The sequence below is a fragment of the Natrix helvetica genome (genome assembly GCF_964273705.1).
Source record: "Natrix helvetica genome assembly, chromosome: 2".
NCBI classification, from domain to species: domain Eukaryota; kingdom Metazoa; phylum Chordata; class Lepidosauria; order Squamata; family Natricidae; genus Natrix; species Natrix helvetica.
Genome location: NC_138552.1, coordinates 153,993,743 through 154,001,219, shown reverse-complemented (window position 1 = coordinate 154,001,219; position 7,477 = coordinate 153,993,743).

Genomic DNA, 7,477 nt, shown 5'->3' with positions numbered 1-7,477 from the left:
CCTTAATTTCCCTCCTTTCGACCTACCAATAATTTTCCTGAAAGGCTGTTTTGCAGAAAGTTCCCCAGACAAAGTCATGTAGAACATAGACTAATAAGGCTGGAAAGCACCTTGGAGGTCTTCTAGTCCAACCCCCTGCTCAACCAGGAGACCTTAAATCAGTGGTTCTCAACCTGTGGGTCGCGACCCCTTTGGGGGTCGAATTACCCTTTCACAGGGGTTGCCTAAGAGCATCGGAAAACACATATTTTTGATGGTCTTAGGAACCAAGACACCTGCGTGCCAGTATTTGGAGCCAGGGGAGTGGCAGCGGCAGGCGCTGCCTTGTGAAAGGGACAGGCTACCTGACAAGAGCGTGGCGGCATAAGGACAGCTGGCGCCCGGCCAATTGTGACACAAGAGGCACTGGCGGGCGGATCGGACGGCTGCGCTTGACGAGGAGAGGGGAGGGGGGAGAAAGGAGCGCCTGAGCACCGGTGAGGCAGCACCCTGACAGGTGGCCAGACTGAGCTCGGTCTCCCAGTGGGGAGGGGAGGGGATACCAGGAAGAAGGAGCCGAGAACCGAGGCGGGAAAGGGTGGTGACGAGGTCCCTTCAGTCCGCAGCCTCCTCCTCCTCGGAGACTCAGAAGTTCACATGGGCACTCTGCAGCAGCTGGCTCCTTTTCTGTAAAAACCTTTGTCCATTCACAAGGAGACCCGCCTTCTTTTCCTTCCCGCAGTATTTATGAATGAATGAGTGGTGGAAAACTTGGGATCGAGAGGAGTCCAGGAGTTTAGAGGTGGAGGGGGAAAAAGGTAGCTATCACAAAACATCTTCAGCAGCCGCTTTGAAAAAAAAATAAAGCACTACATCTTTTTAGTTTTAAGTTTTAAGCTTCCATGCTTAGAATAGAATGGAATGGAATAGGAAAATGGAATGGAATGGAAATGGGAATGAACTAGGAACAAGATGGAATAGAATAGAATAGAATGAAATAGGAATAGAATGAAATAGAATAGAAATGTTTATTGGTGAAGTGTGATAAGACACACAAGAAATTTGTTCCCAGTGCACCAACTCACTGTACATATAAACAGCAAGTAATAGGTCGTAGGCCATAATAATAGTTACAATCATTAGTTACAAACAACAGTTGATAAATCATAAAGAACCAATAGGATAAGATGAAAAATAGGAGGGAATATGCAACCTAGTACTGTATTTCTCTTTGACCCTTTTTTTTACTGTCTTTCCTCTCTGTTTTATTTTTATTTTGTTACCAACTGAAATGTTTTCATGGACTTTTTGCAACAAAGTTAGAGATTATATTATATTATGCATATTATTTTCATTAGCAAACCATTTCACAATATATAATTACATATTGTTTTTGTGATTAATCACTATGCTTTAATTATGTTCAATTTGTAATAATGAAAGTAGATCCTGCATATCAGATATTTACATTGCGATTCATAACAGTAGCAAAATTACAGTTATGAAGTAGCAACGAAAATAATTTTATGGTTGGGGGTCACAACAACATGAGGAACTGTATTAAAGGGTTGCGGAATTGGGAAGTGTTAAAAGGCGGGCAGAGAATAGGCTGACACAGCTGAGGTAATTCAAACGGTTTAATGACAACAGGTCTTACAGCAAGAATACAGGAGAGAACCAAAGCATTCCCTGCTTGACAGCTATTTATATGGAGCTGTCAAGCAGGGCAACCAATCAGGGGAGAGGAAAGGCCCGCGTTTGGCCAAGCCACGTCTTATCCAATCAGACGCGGCTTGTCTGTTGCCGGCAGTCAGGCAGGGTAAGCCTGATGTCATTGGAAGAATACTACAGGAAGGTTGAGAACCACTGCCCTATATCATTCCAGACAAATGGCTGTCCCTGCTGCACTTTTAAATTGCTACAGCTCATGGCAGTTTAAATGTAAGCCAGATGAAGAAAAAGGTGTCTAAACTAAGATGGTTTGGCAACATTTTGGAAAGGATATAGACCAGATTGTAGGCTACTATGTTGTCATTTTGGTTACACATATACAATGTATATACTGGGTATTTTGGGTATTATCTACATCAGGAGTGAAATCCAGCAGGTTCTGGAGAACCAGTAGCAGAAAAATTTGAGTAGTTTGGAGAACCAGCAAATGCCACCTCTGGCTGGCCCCAGAGTAGGGTGGGAATGGAGATTTTGCAGTATCCTTCCCCTGCCACACCCACCAAGCCATGCTCACCAAGCCACACCACGCCCACCAAGCCACACCCACAGAACCAGTAGTAAAAAAATAATAATTTCACCACTGATCTACATGCAAGGTCAATAATCAGATTTAAAATAAAAATTCTTCAGTAAATTTTTATGGCCTATACTATAGTCTTATTTTGATAGCACCATTTGGTCTTGTGGTTAAGATGCTGGCCTAGAAATTGAGATGCTCCGAGTTCTTGTCCTGCCTTAACCATGAAAGTTGGCTGGGTGACTTTGGGCCAATCAATCCTTCTCAGCTGGCGACGTTAGGCTCGGATGATAAGTTGGTCAGTCAGTTTCTGTTCAACCAATGGATCAACAATCAGTTAATCTGAAAAAAAGCAGACCCTGTGCTTATGGGGAAATGCTAGGAGGAGAAACAAATAGCATAAAGCATAAAGAATGCTTGTTTCACAGAGAAAGCCTCCCTCGTTTTAGTCAAAGAAATTACACCAATTACAATGGTGATGAAAACATAACTTTGCAACCAATCCTTGCATTTATAATCTTTGCAGGTCTGTAAAGAAAGGGAAGCTGAAGTGAGATTGCAAGCATAGTCAGTTTCACTTAGCAACCACTTCATTTAACAACCAAGTTGCTGGTCTCAATTGTAGTTATTGAGCTAAAATCTGTAACTCAGTTGAACTGTGGACTCTTGGTGCTCTCTGAGTTTGTTGTTTCCTTGCCAATGTTTCATTACCAGGCTAGCAACATCATCCTACAAAGGAGTGGGGAGTTTGCTGCCTCTTTATACCTGTATTGTCAGTCTTTGTCCTGCTGGGCTTTGTGGAGATGTAGGTTCTTCACTTGATGGTTCCTTGATTACTTCCCAGCCATTTACCTGGTACTTGTTGTTAGTTGCGAAGTTGTGTCCGACCCATCATGACCCCATGGGCAACGTTCTTCCAGGCCTTCTTGTCAGTGGTGGATTGCTAATTATTTTACTACTGGTTCAGGCACGCATGTACAGAAGCGTCCGGGTGAGTGGGTGGAGCCTCCTGCCGCCGCTACTACCGGTTCGCCTGATCCGGACCGAGCCAGGAGCAACTCACTTCTGATGTACTCTACCATCGTCTGGAGTTCATTTAAGGTCATGCCCACTGCTTCGGTGACTCCATCCAGCTACCTCATTCTAAGTCGTTCCCTTCTTCTTTTGCCATCAATCTTTCCCAACCAGTGACGTGCAGTCAGGTGAGGCAAGTGAGGCACAGCCTCACCACTCTCATCATGAAAAAAAAAAGTAAAAGGAAAAAGCTGAGCTAGTTGCTGCCTCACCGTGGATGACTCTGCTTAACCTCACTAGTGCTCTCCCTCCCCAAGTGTAGTGACTTCCTCCCCAGGCCCCCATTCATTTCTCTCTCTCTCACACACAGCTGGATAAAACTATATAAAAATCTAGCCCAGCTTCACTGATTACAAGTTTGAAAAGGCAATGTGGCTCCACCTGCAATCAAACTACACTTGGGGAGGGAGAGCACAAGCAAGCACTGAGGAGACCACAGGAGGAGGCAGGAAGCCAGGCAAAGAGCCATGCTGTAGTACACACACTCCCCCCCAGCCTCTTTCTTTTGGAAGGCTCGGCTTGGCTCCCCTCCGGCTTCTCTGCCTCTCCTCTCACCCCAGCCTGCTAGCAGGAGGTGGTGGGTGGGCTTTATTGTGTTCCAGGCATTTCCCACCCAGACAGCAGGCTGCATTTGCAATGGTGGAGGTGTTTGGGAAAGGCAGCAGGGGAATGGGGGGGGGGGGATGGCAGAGGAGCTGCTTTCAAGCCACTGGAAAAGATATCCAATCCAACTTTTGTGTGTGGGGGGGTTTGTTTGAGAGTGAGTGAGAGAGGGAAGGGGTAGGAGAGATAGTCCAATCCAACTTCTGTGTGTGTGTGTGTGTGTGTGTGTGTGTGTGTGTGTTTGAGAGAGGGGGAGGAAGGGAGAGAGGGATGAAGGAGGGGAAGGAGAAGAAAAAGAAAAAGAAAGAAGGAGCAAAGGAGAAAAACAAATGCTGTCGCTTTAAATTGGAACTGAGCATGCCTGGCTGTGGAATTCTGGGAGTTGAAGTCCACAAGTCTAAAAATATTTGAAACCCAGCACTGTGTCAGTGCCTCACCAGTCATAAACCTCACCGCACGTCACTGTTCCCAACATTAGGCTCTTCTCCAGTGAGTCCTTCCTTCTCATTAGGTGGCCAAAGTATTTGAATTTCTTCTTCAGGATCTGGCCTTCTAAAGAGCAGTCAGGGTTGATCTCCTCTAGGACTGACCGGTTTGATTGCCTTGCAGTCCAAGGGACTCGCAGGAGTCTTCTCCAGCACCATAGTTCAAAGACCTCAATTCTTTGGTGATCAGCCTTTCTTATGGTCCAACTTTCACAGCCATACATTGCAACTGGGAAAACCATAGCCTTGGCTGTACACACTTTTTTTTGTCAAGGTGATGTCTCTGCTTTTTAGTATGCTGTGTATATTTGTCATAGCTTTCCTCCCCAGGAGCAAGCGTCTTTTAATTTCTTGGCTGCAGTCCCCATCTGCGATGATCTTGGAGCCCAGGAAAATAAAATCTGTCACTACCTCCATTTCTTCCCTATGGAAGAAATAGTACCTGGTACTATTTCCTGTTGTTTAAGTGTCAGCTGCTGAAAGAGAAGCATCCTAGATTATTTGTTTCCCTCCTAGGCTTTTTATTGTATCTTTTCAATGACATGCAATTGGGATTTATCTCTATGTATCTATTGATGGCTTATTTGTCTGAATACCGGCTTCTAGAAATACCCTAGCATTTTTGGATTGAATTTGATCTATAATATTAACAGTTTCCCAATTGACACTTTGGTTGAATATGTCTGGTGTCCACCTCCATTTTGAAACTCAATAGTTATTATTATACAATTGTATCACAGCGGCCAGTTGTTTCGCTGGATTTGGCATTGATTACTAGTCGGGCCCCACCCAGGGGCCTAGGACGTTGTAACGTATTTTCGTAATATACGTGTGGATCCATGCAATGAAGCTTTTTGCATTTGACTGATGGTGATTTTGTCAAGTTTTAACTGTTTTAAATGTAATTCCAGTGCTTTTGGAATAGCACCCAGTGTGCCGATTACCACTGGAATTACCACTGCTGGTTTGTGCCATAATTGTTGAATTTCAATTTTTAGGTCCTGGTATTTCACGATTTTTTCATGTTCCTTCTTGTCGACCCTGGTTGTTGTTGTTGTTGTTATTATTATTATTATTATTATTATTATTGTTGTTGTTGTTGTTGTTGTTGTTATTCTTTCCCCTGAGATTCCTTTGCTTTTTAAATAATAGCAGAAGCAGTGAGCAATTGGACCCTTGCACTTGATTTATGTTTATCTCACTACTGATTTATTCAGGAAGTGAGTTTCAAGATTTGAATTCCAATCTGGCCTTTGTTTAAGATTTTAACATTTTATGTCAAGAAGCATGTAGATGAATGTTATCTTTTCTTTAAGGTATGTCTTACAAGCTTCTTTGACTGGGATGCATGTGAGACATCTCCATACATTAAAAAGACATTAATGAATAAGAATTGTTTCTGAGTTGCCTTTGATTATGTATTCTGCCAGAACTCTATGAAACCAAACCATATTTAAAAACTATAGAATTTAACAGTAGTTTGTCACACTTGTTGTACACTTGAAAAATAACAACTTGGCAAATGGTATCTATTACAAACTAATGTGATAGTTTCCACAGGTAACAGACAGTGACCTCCCTGCCGAGTCTGTAATGAATATGACGTGGTGTCAAAGTTACAATTAAATACAGCATAATGCAGATCAGGTCTTCCAAATGTTAATCTCATTATCACCTTCCCTGAGCTGCTTGCCAGAGAAAGTAACAGCCATTACAGCTTTGCTGCTCTTCCAATCAGGATATTAAATTAATCAGTATGATCCTGACACAAATATGGCCAATGCAGTTAATCTTACTATGTGCATAACACAATGGAAGAGGAGTGGAATATAGGAGGAAGCTGTTATTTGTAGGCCATGTTTCCTGCAAATGTATTATTGTAGGTGCAAGGGTGTCAAACTGGCGGCCTGCGGGGCCTGAACGCATTGGCCACGCCCATCCCAGCTCCGCAAAGGGGGAAAAACATTGCAAAATGCCACGTGATGGCAACGTGGTATTGCGAGTTTGTCACCCAGGTTGTAGTGGAAAGAGTTTGCAAAACCTGGATAATATGTTCTGAATCAGAATTGTTTTTAACTCTGTTCAGGTGGCAATGATCCTGCTGTTTCCTGTTCACTCCGCTGCCTCCTCGTCGCCTCTGCCACTTGAGCTTAAATGCCTCTCTCCTTCTTCCCCTCCTCTCTCTTGCTCTCTACATCATAGCTGGCTAATGAGGGGGAAGATTATTTGGGTCAGATGGACAGTTGATGTATAAGCTCAGAGGCCAACTGAATACAGCAATTAGATTATTTCTCCCTTATAACTGTAGATCCCAATATAAACATTCTCCTGCATCTGTTTCTGCCAATTCTTGCTCAACCTGGGGAAAGTAGATTTGCTTTCATTTGTTTTATGAAAGAAAATGGATTGTTGATAAAATTCCCATGAGCATTTGGTGAAAGTCCTGAACATCTTTAGTGATGAGCGGTTGAACATCTTTCACTGTATAGTAATTTCTCCAATATCCTGCAGCTTCCTCAACTTCCACTGCGTTCTAGGGAATAGGTCTCCTAAGGGAGTGTCTCCCCTTGAGTTCTTCCAAGCTGAAAAATTGAGGCAACCAGGGAATAAACAGAAAGATGTGTCACAGAGAACAACACTATCAATAACAACTTATTCCACCACCTTGTAGCAATAGAGTAAGCCCAACAATATTAGCAAGATATTTTTTTTCAAAAGAAAATTAGCCAGACTGAAAACAAGATTCCATAGCTGAGTAGCTGAACTTTTGTATGTGTTTTCTTCCTTATCTGTAGTGCTATTTTACCCTTCCTTTCCTTCTCATTCTTCTTTTCAAGGTTTCAGCTAAAAGCTGACAAGGAGAAAAAGAAAAATGGAGAGAAAAGAGAAAGACCAAGAAGGGACAAGAGAATGAGAGAGAGAGAAAAGAAAACTGAATAAGAGAGCGGGATGAACAGGGTGAAAGGGAGAATATTTAGGAACATGTCACCCAGTAGTTCCTTTTTCTTGTACAAAAATACAGAACAGTAGTACTTTTCTTTCTTTGTAATGGCAGTGACCTTAAAGCAATTATAAAGAGGAAATGCAG